We start from the raw sequence: 25,073 nt of genomic DNA on the forward strand, positions 1-25,073 counted from the left end.
TCTTCTCAATCTTTTGCAGATGTTCTTACTGAAAGACTATGAGGTTTTTTTCTAGGTTAATTCAAAATACAGAGTATCATTGTATACTTAATATGAGTAAACAAACAAAATAGGAATCCCTACTGAAAAATGCACTTTTTGTACCTTTCCTCTATAATATCAGTAGCACTAAACAATATTTCAGAAGGAGGAACAAGCATTCATATTTTATCTCTGCTTAAAACATTTTGATATAAGCAATATCCTTACTTCCTTTTTATTGTGTTAAATAGCATCACTTTCTTATTTTAGACTGAAATATTTCTGCATTTGTCTTTATCAAAGATTGAAGCATCCCATGCAGTTGTGAAAACCCTTCAAGTGTCCGCATTGCAGTGACCTAAACAATCAAATATTTAAAGCCCTAGGCTGCCTTTCTATCCTGACCTCTTATTATACCCTTACAGATGTTCTGTATAGGCTTTTACTGTGTCAGTCTGTCCTAGCACACAGCATATACCTTGATGTCTCCATCTTTAATCCCAGCTTAAATGTCTTTATGTCCTAGCCCACCACATTTACCTTTGATAGACAGAAAAAGATTAAAAGGAGAATTTTGATGATCTCCCTTCTGCTTCCTTTAATTATTCAAATTGGAATTAGCATTCATTTCTTTGAATCCCCATATCATGTTGCTTATCACTATTATAGTCTGATAATATTCATCCTGCCTAATAGTGTAGTTGTCTGTACAACCTATACATTGTAAACTCTTTGAGAGTAAGGGCTCTGCCTTATTCATATTTGTGTCTCCCACACTTGGAATGGACCTTTACTAAACGTCCATTAGTAGATCTTTAGAAACTATCCGCTAAATGAACAACGCAAACCATCCTGCATGTTTGTAGATCTTCAGACAACATCTGTTAAATGGACAACACAAGAGTCCCTGCATGTTTTTTAACAACTCTTTTCAATTATCCAATTTTGCATAATCTTTATAGTATGGCATATAAAACTATTCAAGATTCAAAAACCAAAAAAAAAAAAAATCAATCCTGATTTCCTACAGACATGGAAAAAAAAAAACCCAAAATCAGTAATTTAGTTCAATTGTTTAAATCATTGATATTGACCACTGAAAAGCATTTGGAGCTCACAAAGGTCACCTTTGCAATAATTTCTCCCCTTTATCTACTGGAAATTAAGTCTAGATTTTTTTTCTTCACAGTTTTCTTCCCCCCTCCCATTCACACATACCCATATTTTAGAAACAACCAGGCATCACTGTTACAGAGTAAGAGCCTAGACTCTGGAACTAGTCTTTCAAGATTCAAATCTTGGCTCTGTCCATTTTTAGCTATGTGACTTTGAATAAGTTATTCAAACATTTCCATGACTCAATTATCCCATATTATAGGTGAAATGATAATAGCATGTATCTCTGTGAGTACGTAGTGAGCTAATATATCCAAGGTTTTATAGTGAGATCTATATGAATATATTTAATAAAATAAATGAATTCTTAGCATTTTAAATAATATAAAATAACTGTATGCATACGCAAATACTATGATCACAAAACAAATGCTGGCTAATGTCTCCAGGAGGAAATAGTTTAAGTAATTTACATAGATGTAGTTACACATATATTAATAAAAGATTTTGTTGGCTTTTGTTTGTTTGGCTTGGGTTTGCTTGCTAGTAGTAGTAGTTGGGTGTTGCTCTCCCTTTTTCTTCAAGGTTATCCATCTCATGGATATTAAAAAACAAAATCCCACTTGAATTTCCCCCAGTGAATTTGAACCAGCATGTTCATCAGTTAAAACCTCTAACACCAGAGTACTGCATTTGAGTCAACCAATGATTACTTTCGACAATAGAAGTGTGCCACTGGCTGTGAAGGCACCTCTACCTATCATGAGTAACTAATACAAGGAAAAATTATGGAAAATGGGATTTTAAAATATGCTAGTTTTGGTGTAAAATATGTTGAAATCCAAGTATATAAGTTTACAAAAAATTTATAGAAAATACATGTTATTAAAAGCTATGCATGGGTTTAAAATTACTTTTGTGAAAAAATAAAATTGCATGTTAATTCTACTTTTCCATGAACTTTTATAAAGTACTCTCACATATGAGTATTATAAACATAAAACTTTTGGACAGATGCCTGATTTTTTATTCCATCTCATATAGCTTTTAACTGTATTTATTATGATTACATTGGGGGAAGGCTCAAGTTGTCTTGAGCAGAGTCTCTTTGTCCTTTTATGAGGAAGCAAATAGAAAGAAAGGAGTAGTTTCAGGATGCTCATAATCCATACATTACGTTCACATGTAGAGGATATGTGCTCTAATAGATTTGTATTAGTAGCGCCCTGACTTCCTGGTTAGGGACTATGGATACAATCTTTCTCTCCCATGTTTAAGCTCTGTGCAGTCATTTTATTCACAATTTTTAAAACTAGTCTTAATAATCAGGCCCATCCCATTGCAATGATTAGATGTCTAGGCTGCTATTTGAACATACAAAGGAGCCAAAAATAACACTCAGAAATTGCTGCCTTCCAAATAGATCCCTAACATGATATCTACCCATCTGCCTAACATTCACATGATTCACCTATAGCAACAACAATTTTTCTTGTAGGTAAATGGCATCCCACTTCTCTCCACACACACAGGCATACACATGCATACACACACATTATTTTATTACATATATGTAGAACCACCAATATGTGTTGTGTGAAATATAATAAAATGAGATAATCTTAAAAGTTTAACATCAAAAGCATCTATGTAAACTGTACATAGACAAAATGGGAACAAAGGCTAGGTATCCTGGTTTCTTAGTTTTCCTTTTGAACCCTAAGTAATAGGTCAAACAGCCCTTTGAAAAGCAGGAGCAGAACTAGGCAAAGCTTGGTGAGATAATCTCCTTGAACCAAAAATTTAAGGAACTGCAAAAAAACAAAAAACCCACAATAATAAAGATAAATATTTCAATGCGATTTTCTTCCAAAAAATTCAAAATGAATGCAAATATCCATAATGAACACAATATCAAAATTATAAATAAATACAGGATCAACATGACTTATTTTGCACAAGACTCCAGCATAACTTAACAGAGCACTGTTAAAAAGAATGGAGCATTTCACCAAATACTATAGAAACTGCAGCCTTTTGCATTCTGTAAGATCACATATCTGAACTGCCAGAATCTGGTCATTACCTGGTGATCTACCAATTATACCAGCAAATGTGTAGCAGGTGGCTAGTGAGGATTTCTTATTACCTGTCCAGTGCCCATAGAATACAAGAGCATTCTTTTAGGAATCATACAAAAAAATAAGTCAAGATCATAGTTGAGTACCTGCTGTTTTCTCCAGTTCTGGTGGAACTCCTTAATCAGAACAGTGTAGTCTCCTGAGGAAGCAGTAGGGAATCTGGCTGCATTCATTCATTCATACCTGAAAGAATATAGAAAGGCAGTGATCAAGTGTAACCCCGAGAAGATGCTCACAGAGGGCTAGAAAATTTTAGCAAATAGACGCTGAGACACTAGAAATGGATTACTATGGCAGAGGAGAGTATGAAGGCAGTTACACTTAGCTGTTGGTGGTAGCAAAGTCGAATGAGTGGGAATCCCTTTACTATCTGACATCTCTTTTTGACCTGGCAGCCTTTGGGAAGGGCGAGACAAGGTAGGAATGTCAGTAGCAGTGTTCACAAGTCACTCCTAGGTCACAAGGAGATCTTAACTATGATGAGCTATCCTAGAAAAATCCCACAGCCTCTAGTCAAACTCAGAACAGAGTTGAAGAGTAGAAGCTGTCTTTGCTCAGTCAGTCAGAGGCCTTTTCTAAGGAGTTCTCATGACAACTGTTTGTTTCAGAAATTAGTAAATACACATGAAGGGAGAACTAGCAGACCATTGATTATCAGGACAAGGGGTGCTGGGAGAATGATCGATTTCTACACAAAACTGCCTTACATGTACCTTTGCGATGCTGGTGTATGACTTCCTACGTAGAATGATTTAGGGGCACTAAAAATCACACCCCACTTCTCTCTGCTCTGCTTTGCTCAATGATCTTTTGCTCTGACTTACCACCTTGCCTGAAATGTCCTATTATAGATACAGTTTTTAAGAAATTGAGTCTCCAGTAACTTCCTAATTAAGTGAAAATCCTGCAAGGAAGGGCCACACATCAGCCCATTAATTATAATCAATAAATCAGATGAGCCCTGTTTCACTTTAGGAAGTGGAATGGACAAGGACAAACATTTGGCACAGCAGTTAAGTCACTGCCCAGGACACTTGCATTCCCTTTCTGAGTACCTGATTCAAGTCTCCAAGAATCTGCTTCTATCCACCTTGCTTGCACATCCTGAGACGAAGCAGGTGGTGACTCAGTCATGCAGGTGCCTGTCACATATGTTGGAGACACAGAGTTCACAGACTTGGGACACCCAGATGGGTGTCCCAGGCCCCTGGCTTTGTCTTGGCCAATCCAAGGCTATTGAAGGCATTTGGGGAAGTGTACTGGCAAATATAAAACTCACTTTCCTTTTTAAAAACATGAAAATACAAAAACAGATACTTTTTTTCTGAAAGAAGGAGGGAAGTAAAGGAACAAAGAGGGTAGCTTTTAGCGTGATATAGAATAAGATTACCTGAACAGCCAGATTACATTTTAAGTGTTGACAAAGGATTCTAAAAAGGAGAGTATAGCGCAGCAAAGATAAGAATGAAGGCAACCTACCACCTACACAAATTTGCTTCAAGTTCATCCCTTTAACAAGATGTTTCTTATGTAGACTTGAGTAGAAAAAGTAGTTATGAGGATACAATAGACTAAAGTTCTTTTAAAGTAATTTTGTTTTTCAAAAAGGGTAACAAAGTGAGAGAAACATTTGACAAGGGTAAGAGTACCTAAAAGGCATTCCCAGAGCCCAGAATCTAAATCAGCGTGTCATGGGAGCTGGGAAAGAGACTTGAGTTCAAATGCCACCTCCAGTTGCAGACCTTGAAACAGTTGATTCAATTTCATTCCCTCTTTCCCTTATTCCTGCCTCCTCCACCTGATCATGCCAGTTACAACCTCTTGTAAACTGAATAAAATAGATATCGACTACTAAGGGGCTGGTATTGTGGCACAGCAGGTTAAGCTACTGCCTGCACCACCAGCATATCATGTGGATGCTAGTTGGAGTCCTAGCTGCTCCACTTCCAATCCAGCTACCTACTAACGTGCCTGGGAAAGCAGCAGAAGATGGCCCAAGAGCTTGGGCTGCTGAACCCACATGGGAGATCCAGAAAAATCAGAAGCTCCTGGCTCCTAACTTTGGCCTGGTCCTTATAGCCATTTGGGGAGTGAACCAAACTCTCTCTCTCTCTCTCCCTTTCAAAAACTAAAATAAATCTAAAATTCAATACAGATTTATTTGTTTACTTACTTATTTATTTATTTGAAAGGCAGAGTTACCGGGTGGCAGTGTGAGGGGGGTATCTTTGATCGAAGCACTTGGGCTCTCCTCCATTGCTTTCCCAGGTGCGTTAACAGAGAGCTGGATCAGAAGTAAAGCAGATGAGATTGAAATCAGCGCCCAAATGGGATACTGGTGCTGCAGGTAGTGGCTTAACCTGCTACACCACAATGCTGGTTCCATAAATAAATCTTTAAAAAGTAACAACTTTTGCTGGGCTGACACTGTGGTGTAGTGGGCTAAGCCTCTGGCTGTGGAACCGGCATCCTATATGGATACTGGTTCCTGTCCTGGCTGCTCCTCTTCTAATCCAGTTCTCTGCTGTGCCCTGGGAAAGCAGTAGAAAATGGCCCAAGTCCTTGGGCCCCTGCACACGTGTGGAAGACCCATCTGAAGCTCCTGGCTCCTGGCTCCTGGCTGCTGGCTTCAGATCAGCCCAGCTCTGGCTGATATCTGGAAGATATCTGGAAGATATTTCTCTCTGGCTCTCCCTCTCTCTGTCTGTAATTCTACCTCTCAAATAAATAAAATCGTAAAAAAGAAATGCAAAGAAATTATCTTGGAGTACAATGTTAAGATTATGTGAAATATCTCAAGTAAAGTCCAGTAAGACAGGGTTTGGAATACAATAGGTGCTAAACAAATATTCATTTCATATTGCCCCTGATACTTAATAAGTAGGGTTCTAGACATAAGAATTTCTCAATAAATATTTCAAAAGAACTAAGGGAGAAAAATTATGATAAGAGTAAGGTTTTGTCTAAAAAATTATTCTGTCTTTGAAAGAGGGTAACAAAGAGAGAGAAACATCTGAGAAGAGAATGAGTACCTAAAGGGTATTCCCAGAGCCCCAGAATCCAAATCAGTTTTCCATGTAAGCTAGAAAAGAAAGCCCAGGTAGGAAACTATAAACTGACAAATTTATAATCCTGGGTGGTGGTTTGTTGTATGTGGAAGTAGAACCATAACTGCCCAAGCACCACCTGAGTGAGGAAGAAATATGGGGACAAACTGAAGTAATAGTCCACAGGGACAGAGTTCAGTGGCTGAGCAAGGTCATAGATTAATCATGAATATCCCACAAATCTAGCTGGCTAGAAGCAGAGTCCAATGAATTGTTGAATATTTTTAAGCAGTTTTTAGTTTTTATAATTTCATTTATTATATTTAATGGGCAGAAATTAGGCAATGTACCAAAATTGGATTCTAGTCTGCAGGGGTCACTTCATCAATATTTTTCTAGAACATCTTTATAAATTAAAATTGCTCTGTTTTACTTCTAACTCTTTGAACTTCTAAGACAGATCACTTAGACCAAGAGAAGACAGGATATATGGAAAATAACACTAGTCAGAAATACAAGACTCCTCATGTCTGGTCTTGATCTTATCACTAAATAAGAGTGTGACCATGTGAATGTCCCTTCTATCTCTGTGCCTCAGTCTTTCATTTCCTCATTCTGTAATGTAAAGAAATTAGACTTTGAGTTGCGACATTCTAAGTCTCATAGAAAGTTTGATTTAGCACATAGGCCTAATGTAATGTAAAGAAATTAGACTTTGAGTTGCGACATTCTAAGTCTCATAGAAAGTTTGATTTAGCACATAGGCCTAATTTCCTGAAAAAAATTGAAAACTATATGAAGAAATCCTACATCTTTTGTTCCAGTGTTTTATTACTTCAGGCTTGACCAAGAGTCATACCACCTTCGTAACTGCCTTGATTCCATGTCCAATCCAAGATCCATGGTCTTCAACCATCTTTCCTAGTTGGCACAAACGCGTTCCTATTGTGGACTGCTCCCTATCAAAACATCCCTTAGGATTAGTGTCTACTTTTTTTTTTTTTTTTTTTTTTTTTTTTTTTTTTTTTTGACAGGCAGAGTGGACAGTGAGAGAGAGAGACAGAGAGAGAAAGGTCTTCCTTTGCCGCTGGTTCACCCTCCAATGGCCGCCGCTGCAGCCGGCGCACCGCGCTGATCCTGGCAGGAGCCAGGAGCCAGGTGCTTTTCCTGGTCTCCCATGGGGTGCAGGGCCCAAGCACCTGGGCCATCCTCCACTGCACTCCCTGGCCATAGCAGAGAGCTGGCCTGGAAGAGGGGCAACCGGGACAGAATCCGGCGCCCCAACCGGGACTAGAACCCGGTGTGCCGGCGCCGCAAGGTGGAGGATTAGCCTATTGAGCCACGGCGCCGGCTAGATTAGTGTCTACTTTTAAGCACAAAACCAGTGAGATTAGATAAGTGGACTTACATTAACACATTAATGACACAGAACTAGAAAATATTATCCAGGACCGTCATAGGGAGCATGCAAGCACTTCCTTAAGCAGCCTTCTTTAACTCAATCATGGTAACCATTGCAGATTCAGGCATAAAAGGACACAGCACCTAGAAGGAGAGCAGGGGACAGGTTGTAGACAGCTTGAATTCCTTATATGATACATTGGAGCTTTTTCAGCTGCCTACACATGGAACATTTCAACAAGTTGAATCAGCACATATGTATTGACCATCTGGGCAGTGTGGTGTTTTCACTGATAAACATAATGGTGACAAGGATAATGATTCAGTGAATCTTATAGTAATTTCTCATCTTCTGGAAGAGATGATCAAGCATTTTAAATAAAGATTAGACATCATTGATCTTTATTAAGTCTTTGTTAATCTGCCATTAATCTCTATCGGTTCTTGAGTTGTTACAGTGTAACTGAGACCCAGAAAAATTAAGAGATTGCATCCTGAATTACATAAGAAGTTGAGGACAGAGCCAGGACTAGAATCAGCATTTAATTCAAAAGCTTTGTATTCCTTTATCTTTATCACTCATTCTCCCAACTACAGTTCCCTCATGTGTGTGTGAATTCTTCTCTTTACCATATATATATATATACACACATATATATATATAAGTCATTTGAATATGAGATTTTTCTCTTAAGTGCTGTCAAATTTCTAAATCAGACACCAGTGTGCAAATCACTGGAAAAATGTCACTTTTGATTCTTTCTGCAATGGCATGGAAACTACCATTTTTTACTTTTTTCAGAATAAGTCACCACCTAGCTCTTTTTTTCTTTTTTCTTTTTTTTTTTTTAAGAGTTACAGACAGAGAGAGGGAAAGACAAAGAGAGAGGTCTTCCATCTGCTGGTTCACTCCCCAAATGGCTGCAAGGGCCGGAGCTATGCCATTTCAATGCCAGGAGCCAATAGTTTCCTCCAGGTCTCCCACGTGGATACAGGGGCCTGAGCACTTGGGACATCTCCCACTGCTCCCCCAGGCCATAAGCAGAGAGCTGGATCAGAAGAGCAGCAGACCGGCGCCCAAATAGGATTCCAGCACCACAGGCAGAAGCTTAACCCAACTGCACCATAGCACCAGCCCACTTAGTCCTTTATATCACATATTTCCACCTCCCCCAAATAGAGAAACACAGATAAGCACATATTATCTACAGCAAATTGACCCATTTCCACCTGCATGCAAGACGGAAGGAATAAAGCAACTAAAATAGAAGAATATGTTGATTTTCTTCTCTATCCCCTTTCCTGCTGCCAGGATAGTTTGCTAAACTATTAAGCTGATACAAACCAATGGAGTGGTGGGCAATACCTTGTGGTAAATCAAATCACCATGCTAGATACCGTAAGAGATGAAAATAAAGGAGGCGTGGTCTCCACCTTCAACAACTGGTAGGATGGCATCAGTGACAAAATAGACAAAAAAAGAGATGTACTAAATTGATTGCTAAATTGAGTAGGTTAAATGTCAGTTTATACAGAAAGTTGTCTAGTTGTCTTATATTCAGTGCACAAACTTGCAGTAGGCTGAGTGGTTGGATTATCTCATATGACATTTCCGAAAGCAATGATTTCACTGATCTGTAACACTCATGCTTCTCTTTCTCACTTATTCGAATGCAGACCTTATAACTATAACTACTCCTCATAAGCATCTTGAACTGCAAGCTTGACCAGTGATAGTGCTGTCATGTACTGAAGGGAATCTCTCAGGAGAAAGGCAGGCACAACTCAATTTTCAGTGTGATTTCAATCCAACAGCATATAGCATTTGCAAATTATACAGAAGAGGTCTGACCAAAGGATTACAAAGTACCTGTCCACCATTAGTATGATGATCCATGCCCTTGAGGAAAAAGTGCCTTTAATCACATTGTTTTCACACATAAAGCAACTGAAAAATGAGGAAGCTTGGTGCCTGATTCAGGTTCATATCTCTAAATTCCAAAGGAGCATGACCTGAAGCTCAACTTTGTGCTAAAAGTGTGATTTAGAACAGGGCTCAGGAATGGATGCCCCAAGGCTCTTTTTTTATTTCCTCTTATGTAAGAATCATAAACATAGGGGAGTGAAGCTGTAGAGAGTAGGAAAACGTGGTGGGGAATAATCAACATTATCAGGAGACAGAGTGATCTAACACCTTGTTCTTATGTTTTATTTTTTTAAACTCAGAGTTCTAAATCTTGCTGGATTAGATGGTTATCACACTGAATCACCAAGCACAGCAATATAAGTTAGATTCTAGTTATTCTGTCTATAATATAGCCATAGATTGTGCTCTGAACCTGGAACATACATACCATTACTTCAAGTCTGTGGTCTTATGGAAAAAGCTTACTTGCAAATATAAAAATAGTTCTAACCCTCTTTTGATGGTTAGCACATAACTTTGATTTTATGTTTCAAGGACCAGATGCTTTTCTCTACAGTTCTAATATCCTATAGCTAACACACAGGGCATTAGGAGGCCACCAAACAAGAATACATAAAAAGAAATTTATTTCCCCAGAGTTGTTTAAGAAAGACTTTATGCATAGGTTTTTTTTCTCCTTAGCCGTTTGCTTAACTCTCATTTTAAAACCACATATTTTGTCTTAATCTTTGACAGAGCCCTATATCTGCAATTCAGGACCTTTGCTCTCAAACTTTAATGTGTCACAGATTAGGCTAGGGATAAGAAATCTTAACATTTTTCAAAAGCTCTAATATGGGTTCCTTCTTACATCCAACAGCATAAGTATAGAAAAGGTGGTGACTGTTTAAGGTGGAACATGTCATAAACTTACATATCTTCTTGCTAAATCTGTTCTGCATAGGCCGGCACCGCAGCTCACTAGGCTAATCCTCTGCCTTGCGGTGCCGGCACACCGGGATCTAGTCCTGGTCGGGGCGCCGGATTCTGTCCCGGTTGCCCCTCTTCCAGGCCAGCTCTCTGCTGTGGCCAGGGAGTGCAGTGGAGGATGGCCCAAGTCCTTGGGCCCTGCACCCCATGGGAGACCAGGATAAGTACCTGGCTCCTGCCATTGGATCAGCGCGGTGCGCCGGCCATTGGAGGGTGAACCAACGGCAAAAGGTAGACCTTTCTCTCTGTCTCTGTCTCTCACTGTCCACTCTGCCTGTCCAAAAAAATAAATAAATAAATAAAATAAATAAAATAAATCTGTTCTGTATAGACAGATATAATATGGGCCGGCTTATTCTCCCCATGTAAATAAGCTCTGTGAGGGAAAGGACTGCTATTGTTGCTCAGACTACACTGGAAAAATACTAAACACATCACAAAGATTTATTGAAGAGAATTAAAATAGAGGGTAAAGCCTCTGTCTGCAGTGCCAGCATCCCATATGGGCGCCGGTTCAAGTCCTGGCTGCTCCACTTCCCATCCAGCTCTGTGCTATGGCCTGAGAATGCAGTGGAAGATTGTCCAAGTCCTTGGGCCCCTGCACCCACGTGAAAGACCCAGAAGAAGCTCCTGGATCTTGGCTTCGGATCGACCTAGCTCTAACCATTGCATGCATTTGGGGAAGGAACCAGCAGATAGAAGATCTCTCTCTCTCTGCCTCTGCCTTTCTGTAACTCTGCCTTTCAAATACATAAATAAATCTTTAAAAATGCTTTATTTATGCTTTTTGTACTACCCATTCTATTCATTTTATTCTCTATTTTATATGCTCCACATTTGCTTATTCAACTGGCCTAAATCTAGTTTAAAAATGTTAATTTTGAAATTGGTACAACTTGACTCTTCCTAACAGAGATAAGGAAAAGATAATGAGTTGTGGCTTAATCATAAAGAAACAGCAATGCATAAAGGAAAGAGCTTTGGCAACCAGCATAACTGGATTTGAAACTCAACGAAGATAGAGATTTATGGCCATAGATTATGGTGATGGCTTTCGAGGTTTATCCTTTTATGCAATCTTTTTAAGTTGTATATATTATTTATGAACATTTTATGTCAATAATGCTTTACTAAAGTGATTTATAAAAAAGGAAAACTTAACCGAGGCCATTGTACAACTTTGGGCAAGTTACTTAATTTTTTTTTTAACATCAGTTTCCTCATCTGTGAAAAGAAAAAAATAGAGCTGCTGTCAAAATGTAAGGATCTTTTCCAGTGATTAGTACATTTAAGTGTATGATAAATAATAACCATTATTTTTGATGATTGAGCTCCTCAAAATCAAAGTTAGAACCAGTAGTAGATAGTCTCCAAAAGCCTGCTATTACCAAGATTCACAGTAACTATTTAGATATTTAATAGCTTTTTCTGGAGTTAGTACTAGGAAGATACTTAATTTAAAATAGGCATAAATTCTATTGCTCAGAAATGACCTGAATCTTTAAATCATTATGAGACTTTGACCCTGCTTTGAGGATGTGAGGTTTCTCTGAGAAACCCAAATATACCTTCATAAATTTATGAATATTTTTCCTTTGCTATAGAAACCTCAATGAATTCTTAGAGCTGTGGGAATAGAGCAAAGCCAAGAGATTGGAATTCTCCATGAATAAAATGAAGTCAGCATGCTAAGGTGTGAGACCGAGCAAACCAAATCTTAGTTACGTAATAAAATATATATTTTAAACCTAAACATAATTCCAAATCCACCAAAGGGCTCTATGAAATTAAAATCTTACATTGAAAACAAATTTTTAGACATAAAAACAAAACAAATTTTATAATTAGTGTGTTTAAATTTAAGAAAAAGATAATGAGGTGATCACTGCTTCTTAGAAGTGCTTCATATTATTTGGCCCAATATGACAAGTGAGTTAAGTCATGCCAATGTTACCAGATTAGACTGAAAATTTTCAAAACAACATCATATACTCTTTGGGGGGGGTACATCAGGATGGTTCATCATTGATTCTAACTTTAAATTTGTCCAAAACATTCTCAAGTAATTGTGAAGGGTGAGGGAAAAGGCGGCAAAGCAATCCACATAATGGAGATCCCACAGCATCTAGTGAGGAGCCATTATGATTAACCATCATGCCAATGTTCTCCTGGTATTTGGTTAGCCTGGGATTTTACTCTGGCCATATATGTTTGGCCCAAGTCCCAGACAGGCAGTAATGCATAACCCAGCCTAATCAACCTTAATATCTTTTCCCTTTTGGACCATGTCACAGAAATTTTTCAGATTTAATTCCCAGAGGTCAGACAGTTTTAAATTTCCCAAGCGATTTCTCCTCTAGGAAAAAATCCAAACATACAGGTGACATATCTCAATGTGCAATTCTTACAACTGTAACTTAGAACCAAGATGGTTATTAACAAGTAATTCTGTGTCAGATATGATCCAGGTCATACTCCGTATTCTGAAAAACAGCCCCTTTCTATCTGCAAATTGCAAAGTGTCCTTATAGCGTCTTACTTAATCAAATTTCATGGTAGTAAACTGAGGGAAGTTTACTCTATCCTCCATGACCAAAGCAACCTTTCAGCAAGGTGGCTGGGGCAAAGCTGAGTAGTCGAAGCTCCAATATATGATTACCCACTTAGGCCTCAAATCTTCTTTCTCCAGTTAATCTACTTTAGTTATCTCACACTCTGCTTCAGCTAGGTAGATTTTTCTCTTCAATCCTGATCATCTTTTGGAGGCCTTAGCGTTTCAGAGGGAAAGGTATTACTGCGCCAGGTACCTTGTCATGGACTGTGCCTGCTTTTTGGTAACAAAACCAGGTGTTTCTACTGTCCTCTGGTTCTTCTTCAAAGGGACCAATGCAAGATTAAGTGACTGAACTATCCTTTATTGGTAGAATTAATTTTATGAGGTATTCACAATTCAGTACCACCTAGGTTTTTTTTTTTTTTTTTTTTTTTTTTTTTTTTTTTTTTTTTTTTTTTTGGCACAGGCAAAGTTAGACAGTGAGAGAGACAGAGACAGAGAGAAAGGTCTTCCTTTTCCGCTGGTTCACTCCCCAAATGGCCTCTATGGCCAGTGCGCTGCACAGATCCGAAGCCAGGAGCCAGGTGCTTCCTTCTGGTCTCCCATGCAGGTGCAGGGCCCAAGCACTTGGGCCATCCTCCACTGCCTTCCTGGGCCACAGCAGAGAGCTGAACTGGAAGAGGAGCAACTGGGACAGAATCCGGCGCCCCAACCGGGACTAGAACTCGGGGTGCCAGCGCTGCAGGTGGAGGATTAGCCTAGTGAGCTGCGGTGCCAGCCTGTACCACCTAGTTTTAACCCTAGCTTCCCCGGAAGAGAGAGAAGTGTGTTGATACCTTCCAAATTAGGAGACTGTAGAACTGAATGGGAAAAAGGCAAAACCAAAAACAGATCAGAGTAAAACCTGGTCCCAAGTATATAAAAGCAAGATGCTCCTATCATGGGAATATGAGGAGAGAAGTTAAGGAAATAAGTCTTTAGAAGATTAACTGAGGAAGACTTTCAGTATAAAAATTAATATAGGTCAGTAAAGTATAGATTAAAATTAAATATAGATCTTTAAAACTCCCCTCTGTGTACTTCATCTTCTCATAATTAACTTGGTGATGATATTTAATTGTGAAATTATATATGATAAATAATAAATCTGTGTGATTCCTACATGTTGTTCATATTTCAGTACACCATTTGGTCTGATATTTCTTTTTTTTAATTTATTTGACAGATAGAGAGAGAGACAGAGAGAAAAGTCTTCCTTCCATTGGTTCACTCCCCAAATGGCCGCCATGGCTGGAGCTATGCCTATCCGAAGCCAGGAGCCAGGTGCTTCCTCCTGGTCTCCCATGGGGGTGCAGGGGCCCAAGCACTTGGGCCATCCTCCACTGCTTTCCTGGGCCACAGCAGAGAGCTGGACTGGAACAGGAGCAACCGGGACTAGAACCCACACCCATATGGGATGCTGGCACCGCAGGCGGAAGATTAACCAAGTGAGCCACTGTGCCGGCCCCTGATATTTCAAATACAGTAGATACTTAGAATATTCTTGCTTATAAGAAATATGACACATGATTAGTTTATAAGAAGTACTTGAAACTGATCTGCCAACTAAAGGTGGAAACAATTTTAGCTAAATAATCATAACAGTATTAAAGTCTTCTGTCTTTTGCTTGCGAATGTGGAGAAAACCTTGTTATTGTCTGCCACAAATGATGTGACCTTAAAACTGAAGCTTTTGTAGGAAACTAATACATTGTCAGGAAGTAATAAAGGGGTTGAGAGGCTTTTGATTTGGTGGCAGATATTTGCATATATTTTAGGTCGCTGATGAGACAGTCATTATCATGTCCAAGGTACAGCTGAGCCTGGGCTGGTAGCCTGCACTCCTGCTCTGGGCACAGTCTGTGCTTCTATATAACCCATGGAACAGATAGTATAAATACTTTAAACTGTGGTTTCCTCATTAGATCACTAATGTTATTGAAGTTCCTGCCCCATCCACATTTCCAGAGTCTGTACAGACTTGATTTTGGTTATTATTTTGCACTTTGGGTTATTTTTCAGCAACTCTGTCTACATCTTGGTTCCTGTATGATGAGAATGCATCTGTAGCTGCAAATGAAAGTGATGTCTTGGAAACACACTCTTCCCTTGATTGTCTTCTGCAACCTACACCAAGCGAGCCCATTTTGATTTTCAAAGCCCAGGTAACACCTGATTATATGATAATCATCAGTAATAGCCAAGCTCCTAACTACTGCACCCCCTTCAGGATTCACAAACCACCAATTCCTGTACTTAGCTTCCTCACAATTTGTCTTTAGCTGATGAAACACTTCATGACTATTTTGTCAGGGAGCTGCCCTTTTCTGAAAGATGGCAGCTCTTAGACCTCAAGACTTCCTGTGTATCATCTCTTGTCTTCTGAGTTGGTCAAGTTGTTGCCCTAACTATCACTTGATATAGCCTGTAAGCATCCTGCATTTGGTTAACTTTGTCTTGATATTGTATTACAGAACTTAGTGAATATTCATTTGAATTATGGAATTCTTCTTATGGTACAGCAGAAATAATTCTTTCCTTTTCTTACAATGGTAAAGCCCAGTAAATCAAGACCTGCTATAATAATAAGATCCCCTCTGAGAATCTTGATATGTACCCTGGTCCTGAGAGTTTCCTGAGTGATTTCATAATGACATCTTTTAATATTTTCCAATGAATAATTCATGCCTCTTAATCCACAAGCCTTGTTAGGTACCAGGGAGAGGTGAAACAAACACTGGACGGGGAGTCAGCAGACCTAGGTTCCAGCCTTTTCTCTGCTCACTGACTCACAGAAGTACTTGGCCCAATAACTTCTACTCTCTGAGCCTTAGATTTTCTGACTGTAATGTAAATTGTCAACCAATGTCACCTCCCAAAGCCTAAAACAGTATCAGATGTTTGCCATTGCTCCTGTAAGTGACAAGATTTGAATCTGTTTCTGATAACTTCTTATTCTACTAGGAATCTGGAGACTGATTCGTGACAGCTATGACATGAAAGGAAGGCCTTGAGGAGATCACTTTAATGAGCAAAGGAAGCAGGACCATCTATGGCCCCTCCTCTCAGGATTGTGTAGAGGTCAGGAAAAAGAGTCAAATTCCCTTTCTGGTCCTGGGTATCTGGGTGGTGCCAAAAATGCTGGTAAGAGGACAGAAAGTGTGTTTCCTTTTCCCCTCCATGTCATTGCAAAAGAATACCATAGTGTTCGTTCATTCCTAAAGGTCTTCAGGTGAAATTCAGTCAGTGCTCCACTTTGTTTTTATTCACCTTCACAATATCCAACACCACCTTACGCTGACCTCAACAGAATAGATACACTGGGTGGTTCCTGTCTCACAAAACTATTACTACAAACACAGCAAGGCAGAGCACCACGTGTGTTCACAAGTTCAAAGCACATTTTCTGTAATTACAAATATACTCCCATTCAGACAAATTTCTTGGAGAATGACTTTTTTGTGTGATCCAAATATTTGCCAGTTTGGCTGGTAGTATCTTTCCCTGGACCAGGAACTTGAATTCCATCTATAAAATCAATGTCTTTGCCTCCATAGCTGACATTTACTGCAGCTAAAAGAAAAGACTACTCCATGTTGAATGATCTGAAGCTCTCTAAAATATACGGACCTGCTTTTTGAATAAAGTTACAATTTTTTCTTTCCTGGAAAAATTAGAGCAGTAAAAATAAAGTCTGTGCAAACTACAGTTGATAGCAGAGAAAGGAGCAGGGAAGTTACTTGAGATTTAATCCTGGGTCATAATATACTGCATCCCTCCCATTCTTGCCCTTATCTCAAATGAAAATCCATCTTTTCCTTTCTTTCAGTCTCTCAATGCAGCTCCTAACAGTTACATGCCTCTGATAACCTCGCCATTTGATTTAAAGTGAGAATGCACCTTTCTAAATATTTTCTCTTTGAGCACAAAAGAGAACCATCACGCAAGCCAGAAAACAATTTCACTTGCATTTTATCAAAATAATTTAAGTCAATTATGAGTATCTAGAAATGTAAATTTGATTCAAAATCAATTTGTTCATTGTTGATTTCTTTAATGTACTGATTACTTACTCTGATAGACACAGCTTATCCATGAAAAACAGAGGAACTGTGCCTGTTTTTCTTATTTCCCCTCTCTTTCACAAATGTGCTATTTACCAGACTGCTTCCTTTTTGAAAGCAGACTCTCAACAAGCTATCATTAGTTACAAGAAAAATTCACTTTTAAAGTAAAAATATGTAACTTATACAAGATGATAGGAGGATATATTTGTGGTGGTAAAAATTATGAGTATTATAGTTCTCAGTTTTAAAATCATAGTTATTTTGAAAAGGACACAAAGTTATCCATTTTAATCACTTGACAGATAAAAATAGCATCTCCAAAGAATTATGGTAAAGAGTAGATAAAAATCACCCTGTACATACACGTGAGTAGCTTTACTTAATGCAGCAGGTTAAATTACAAAGGCTATTTTATTGACTATCAATCAAGCAAAACGCATTGTAAAAATCTCTCCATGTCAAACTTACATTTCCCCAAGTTCAAAGTTACCTCCCCCTCCCACCTCAAGCAGCCAACCATAGAATTATTTTTGTTTGTGCAAATACCAAGGAAATGACATGTGAGGATGGTCCATAATCACCCTTATATCTGACAGGTTATCCAGAATCTGGTATAAAGAGTCCAATTCTAGATAGTAACAGTGAAAGGCACAAGTGAGAACTAATTATGCTTTTAAAAATTGGAGCCTACCGTTTCACTTTCTTTCTGTTTTCTCCAGGGATCGCCAAAGAATTCAAGCAACAGCCACTCCAACAAGGACGCTAGTGATGTGTGCATCAATTCCAGCACTCTGTTCTGAGAACAACCAATCCAATCTCACTTCACTGCCAGAAAAATAGGGGAGAAAGAGAAAAGAGAAGAAGAAAGAACGAAAGAAAGAAGGGAAGAGGATGATGGGAGGGAGGAAGGGAGAAAATAGTAAAAAGTAAGCAAAAAAAAGAATGGTGAAAGCTAAAGAAAGAAAAGAAATTAATTTCTCCGGATTACCTAACCACTACCATGTTGAAAAACATGGTAGTAAGATGTCAGAGTGAAATATGCAAGACACTCCGTGCACACTGAATATTTCCGTATTCCAGGGGGCAGCGTTCTCTCTCTCTCTTGCTCTCTCTCTCTCTCTCTCTGATTAATGATGCAGGGTTACACTATAGGCTGTACATAGAGCCGGCAAAGCTTCTCACTTAGCAAAAGAAACTCTCCTTTCTATTTATAGGGCCACAGTGCATTGTCTTCCAATTCTGTGGTTGCACTCAGCTTTGAGTTTGTGCTAACACACAGCCTACTTGCTTTTGAGGTCCTTTGCTGATGCTAGATGCTCTCTGGCCCCTTCCACAGACAGTAGAACACTTCAGTCTTCTGTATGATTCTTTCTCACAGCCTTCAGTTGTGTTCAGGTTTCAAAGTGGACACTTCTCTGTCTAATGACATCCCCTAACTAACTCCAAATAGGGGACGTCAGGGTGGGGATGACCTCGGCTTAGAGGAGTCTTGAATTCGCAAGCCTCTGAAATGCTGACATGGAAACAAATGCCCCACTTCTTAAGAGGAATTTGGAGCTATAATTCACCTTGCACTTTCTGTTTACCCACCCTGCATTGCCTTAAGGGTCCCTGTAACCAGGAAGTATAGGTAAGATCACATTTCCTTATCTTGGGTAGGGTGGGTTGGGTGAAAAGAGACGGATTTCCTGTAGCCAAGACTCAGCCGCAAGTTCTTAAAGAAGATGTTCTAAGGAGTCCCTGAGCCCAGAAGCCTTAGAGACCATCACACTGTGTTAGGCACCTGACACTCCCCACCCCACAGCCACAATACAGGGAGCAGGTGGAAGAAAACCCCAGGATTTGAATAGTAGCTCTAGATCAGAGCAAATCAACTTTTACATGAGACATACAGGAAAAAGATATAACACTAGTGCAGGTCCAAATTAATACAAAGACATTACCAGTGGGTGGTATATTACAGGCAGTACCTGATCGCTCTTTGCCTCAAAAAAATATCCCTCCCACTGTTCCGATAACACTAGTCCTCTGGTAGGCATTACTTTCTTCCTGAAGTTTTGATTTTGAAATCCTTGTACTCTTAGAAATAAATATACCTGCTTAAAACTAAGAAGTGAAGGAGTTTATAAGAGCTGGAAAGGTAGGAGTACATGGTACGAATGGGATATAAAAGAAAACTGAAGATATTCAAGGATGGGAAAATTGAACTGCCCAAAGCAACCATTAAAGCTTTTTTCTTAGGCTAACTATACTGAGGATGATCTTGAGAAAGTAGGAAACAGTAAAAGTAGAAACAGAGTAAATGAATCTAAATTCCTGTTAGGCCGGGTATGTTGACAGCAGACCAAAATATAGTATTCCTCCTTTGCCTTTCTATCTGTAGACTGGGCTCTAGCAGATGACATAGGTAACAATTTGTTTATTTAAATAATCTTGTCTACTTGGTTTTGGTGTGTCTAGAGTTTATTTTGATGCCCTCTCCCATTGCACAGGCTAAGCTCTGGTCAGAAAATATCTAATGAATAACTGCTAAATGCAAAGCAGTGGATTAAATACAGCTGACAGGGGAGACGGAAGACAAAGGGTAGGAAGGGACAGATAGGATGCCATGCTCAAACAGTTTTCTTGAATCTAGTTAAGCAGATAAGACAAGTACTTCAGATATAAAGAAATGTGCATGTAATAAGGGGCTAAGAATGTCATCTAATGCTATACAATTTCAAACAGGAAGGCAAGCATCATGGAGGATTGAAGTAAGGGATAGATTTTCAGTATGGAAGGCAGGTGAATCTTCCAGGAGAGAATGAAGGTTTGAGCTGAGTCTATTGAGAATGGATGAATCTGGATTTCTTAAAACCATAGATCTTGAAGGAAGACATTTCTCTCTCTCTCTCTCTCTCTCTCTCTCTCTCTCACTGTCTATATCTCTACCTGTCAAATAAAAAAAAAAATAGATCTTGCTACTTTGAATGGCTCATCTCTCTGTATCTTCATTTGCTCCCTACTTGCCTTCACCAAATAAGCATTAGGTGGATGCAGACATATTACATCTTCCAAATTTTCAGCTTGAATAGAGCACATAGGAACTACATGCATCTTGAAATAAAACACTCAGTGATGAAATTTCCTGAGCTCTACTGTACTTATTTCCTATTTAGGTCAAATAATTATAGCCTGATTAAAACTAAAGGAATGCCCTTGTAGGAACCTCTCACATTTCACCACAATTGATCAAACAATAGCATATCAGGACTGAAGGAAATATGAGTGATGAATTAGACCATATTCTCATTTTCAAAATGAAGACAGTAAGAGATTCAAGGCTCATGGTAAATTAATTATAAACATGAGAACTGAAACCTGTTTTCTAAATTCTTAAGACAATATCTTAACCAAAATTATCTCCATCTGGCCAATGCCTAATGGCATCTATGAAATGGGTGATTTATTTGCAGTTACATTATCTGTGCCAAGGCTTTGTCTTGTTTAGTTACAGAGGAAAGGTCACATATCAAATGGACTCTAAAGTTAAGCTCTATTGGCTGTTCCTTGAGGGGTGGACATTTTGACTCACTTAGATCTACTTAAAAAAGAAAAAGGTCAGGATCACTCAAATTAAGAATAGAGACCCATATCATTCTTTTATCTTTCCTCTATGTTGTAATTCTGAAATATAAAATATACTAAAACAGAAGTAAAGGAAAGTTTTGAGCCTTTGTTATTTCTTTCAATAGAGAATTTTCTTTTTAATAAATGTTTCTTTATCATCAAATGCTTATCTCATGATTCTAGAATTACTATTTTACCTTAGCTTCTTGGCTATGCTGCACATAAAACATTAAAAGATATGGTGGATTAAAGCAGTTCTTCCAAACGTATCCATACTATCAAGCTTGCAATTTTAAATGGTTATTTCATTCCAAAACTGTCTGTATTTTCATCTTTGATACTGATTGTGACTTAGTCATAACTAGCCTTTGTTTTGCACTCTATGAACAGAAATGTGCTGTACATGTCGCCATGCACTAGCACAGTAAACATATCATCAATAAAACAGCAGAGTGCTGTGGTTAATGGATTAAAATGCCTTTTAAAAATTGGTTATCCAAATTATTTTGAGAGGGAGTTAAGTTAAAGTATAAATTATGCCCATTCTTTCTGTAATTGAATTACTTTTTTTTGTTTGTGGAGGGGAAATTATTTTACAACTTGAGAGCTGGCAATCAGCCAGGAACTGTGCTAAATATTTAACGTTTGTTATCTAATGTACTCATCAAAACAACCCTGTGTTTGGGAAATGTTTTGTTCACATTGTACACTTGAAAATACATGTTTAGGGATGCTAAGTAATTTTCCCCAAGCTACAAAACTTTAAGAGTCAAGAAACACTGAATATTGACCTGAAGTTTGGTAATTAAGATTGTTTCAAGCCAGAGGACATCCTTGCCAATTTTCAGCTAGTAGTGGTATCTATTAGTAAGGTGCAACAGTAAAACTTAATTGTGGGGCTTGTTTGTGGCTCAGCAGGTTAAGCTACAACCTGGAACACTGTCACACCATATGGGCACCAGTTCAAGTCCTGGCTGCTCCATTTCTGATCTAGCTCCCCTGCTAATGTACCTGGGAGAGCAGATGAAAAATGGCTCAAGTTCTTGGGCCATTGCACCCACATTGATGACCCAGATGGAGTTCTGGGCTCCTGGCTTTGGCCTGGCCCAGCCCCAGCTGTTGCAGCCATTTGGTGAGTAAGCCAAGGGATAGAAAATCAATCTCTCTCTCTCTCTCTCTCTCTCTCTCTCTCTCCGTCTCCGTCTCCCTCTCCCTCTCCCTCTCCCTTTCCCTCTCCCTCTTTCTTCATCCTTCTTCTTCTAATTCTGCTTTTCAAATAAATAAATAAACCTTTTTAAGAACTTAATTCTATTAACCATCATAAATAAGCATATAATAAATAAGAATTTATAGAGCAATAATTTGGCATGGTGATTTAAGATGCCACTTGAAATGTGGGCTTAAAGCCCAGCTCTGTTTCCAACTCCAGATTCCTGCTAATGTGCAACTTGGGAGTCAGTTCAAGTACTTGGGTCCCTATTACCTACATAGGAGACAAAGATCAATTGCTGGGCTGCTGACTTAGCCGGCTCTAGCCCAGACTGATGCAGGAACTTAGAGGAGTGAATCAGTGGATGGAAAAATCAATCTCTCTCTCTCTCTCTCTCCCTCTCTATGTCTGATGTACACATGTAAACATAAAGTGGGAATAGTCCAGCAACCAATCACAAAATGACAGTGTACTCAAGATTATACTCACTTTCCAAATGAATGTAACAAAGTATATATGTTAATTTTAATTCTCATTATTTGTCTAGAAAATAATGGAAAAGGTAAATGGTCTAAAACATAATATCAAAATATATATAACTATGGTGTCATCATATGTTTGACAAATTTGAGATATGACAGAAACCTAATTTTATAGAAAAATTTCCAGAGAACATTACACTGAAAACCACAATATAAAGTGCAAATAAGCACTAGCTTTCAGAATGACAGTGGTACCGAATGGCACAGAGCAAAAGGGTGCTATTTGTATTTCGATGGTCAAAACAGCATCAAAGTCAAGAGTTGTTTTGTTATTTGACATTAAGTCCTTATAATCAGCAATAACCCATTATCGAATCTTTCTACTGTAGCATGCCCTTGGTGATAGAATATTCAACAAGTATCCACAAATGTCACTTTACATGGCTGGTGTTCGTGTATATACATGGGGACAAGGCTCTAACAGAGAAAGAAATACCCTTATCCATACCCAGATTGAAAGGTTACCTATCACCTATCACACACAGTACAATACTCAATGCAAGTGTTATACCTCCCTAAAGTCCACCCACATGCCTGCCACTATTTGAAAAGTGATATTTTCAGATGTGTTCTTTTTGGCTCTTCCCATTTTTGTGTCCTTTTTGTAGCAGTAAATTGTTTGGAGGGGCTTTACTCATTATGCCAAAGTGCCAGCCCTGAGCATGGGTTTTTACTAGTGGGTCATTCATAGACTTCATGTCTTGTAATCTCTGAAAGCATTTACGGAATTTTCTATGTGTATTCATGTGTGTATTTTCTTAGGAGAAGTTTCACAGTCTGGACAAAACAAATTTAAGAACCACTGGTTTAACAAAGTGTTGCCACCTTTGTCTGGATCAGGAAGTGCAACCTGACAGGAAGAAACCAGCAGTAAGGGCTTTCAGATAATAATTCCCCAAATAGTTACAAACCGCTGATCTGTCCAACTTCCTCTTTTTACAGGTAATGAAATTGAAGGCCTGTGAGTTGCAATTTGGTCCAATATGACATAGTTAAACAGGATGAACTCAGGAAATAATTTGAGGGATGGCGCATCCTCTCCTCTATTTTTCCTTGGTGTTTCCTCAGAGTTATTATGGGTGATGAAGTTGATGCCCAGTGTGTTGGATATAGGCTCGTGTTGGATTTTCAGATCTGAGTAAAGGCAGGCGAGGGGAAGTGGTAAAAAGAAAGAAAATGTTGATCACCAGTGCTGTAACCATGGTACTTAATGTAATTTTAAGTTACATAATTTTTGAGTGTTTTTATATTTGTGTTCATGTTACATGTATGTATATGGTTCTCTGTATGTATTTTACTAGCAAAAATTTCCATAGCTGTCATAAATTCTTTAATAATTTATGACCCCAAGAGTTTAAAACTCACTGACTTAATTTTTCTGCTTGGGTAATGAAGGCCCAGAAAGGGGAGGGGAATTACTCATATTCTCACAGCTAGGAAATGAAAAAGCCCAGACTAGGACACAATTTCTCAATATTTGTTCAGAATTATTTGCATTATCCCAAGAAGATTAATTGAAGATTACTTAGATAAACCACTGAATCTCCAGGAGACAAATAACTGGGCCTAAATGCCACACAGACAGGGACAATTTGGGCAAGAGCAATGCCCAGACACATCATAGGAATATTCTAGTAGAAACAGTAGCATGGTCACCATTCACCACTCAATACATGTGACATTAGGAACTGGAGATGAGGCTTTGCCCAGGTTTTCTAAAAATGCTTTGGGTTTAATTCTTTCCAAAAGATCCAACCTTTCCACATGACTCCTGCCTCATATTACTTTCTTCCAAGTATGATGATTTATCTGATTGACTAAACCTGGGGCCATATGTCTTTACACTAGCTGCAACACATAGAAGATATATATATATATGTGTGTGTGTGTGTGTGTGTGTGTATGTATGTGTGTATATATATATATATATATATAGAGAGAGAGAGAGAGAGAGAGAGAAGAACACAAGTATTTCCAGATGTGGTAGTAGAGGAATCCCACCTAGAAAGTGTTAGAATGAGTGTTGGGGGACTCAGTTTAGATTTTCAGTGGGAGGAAAGATTGGTCAACTCTTTTACACTGCAGCTTGTGAAGGAGGTTGGCTTTGGTAGGAAAATAAAGGATCCATTTAAGGAATTACTTAAAATCAAAATTGACCTGCTAATACCTCTTAGGACACTAGTAAGCCATCTAACTTCATAGTAACAGTCTAATAGAAAACTCTTGAACTTTAGCTTAAGCCAAATAGAATTAAGAATATGAATATTCTTACAATGTAAAATCCCCTAAAGCCATATCTGCAATACTCATATTGAAATGCCTGTTTCTTTAGGAATTGTCTCTGCTTCTGATGGAATCTTGCCAACTCAAGAATCTCTGGTCCTGGCATTATACATTTTTATGGGGAGACAAAAAGATATTATAGGAGGA

At 38.6% G+C, this 25,073-nt stretch overlaps 1 protein-coding gene across 4 annotated transcripts in view; it reads right to left on the bottom strand.

Annotated features, from left to right (window-relative positions):
- The window catches only part of GPR174 (G protein-coupled receptor 174), a 38,356-nt gene extending 19,572 nt beyond the window's left edge, over window positions 1–18,784 (bottom strand). The window contains exons 1-4 of one of the 4 annotated variants that reach the window (XM_070067074.1): window positions 18,271–18,784; window positions 17,974–18,078; window positions 7,734–7,870; window positions 3,365–3,461 (exon numbers count right to left, since the gene is read on the bottom strand). The gene's annotated coding sequence lies outside the window, so the exon portion shown is untranslated. Of the gene's footprint in view, window positions 1–3,364; window positions 3,462–7,733; window positions 7,871–17,973 lie in introns of all 4 variants that reach the window. The other 3 variants (XM_051827367.2, XM_070067073.1, XM_002720136.5) reach the window with 3 other exon arrangements.
- Window positions 18,785–25,073: the final 6,289 nt, after the last annotated feature.

The sequence above is a fragment of the Oryctolagus cuniculus genome, chromosome X (genome assembly GCF_964237555.1).
Source record: "Oryctolagus cuniculus chromosome X, mOryCun1.1, whole genome shotgun sequence".
In the NCBI taxonomy this organism is placed as follows: domain Eukaryota; kingdom Metazoa; phylum Chordata; class Mammalia; order Lagomorpha; family Leporidae; genus Oryctolagus; species Oryctolagus cuniculus.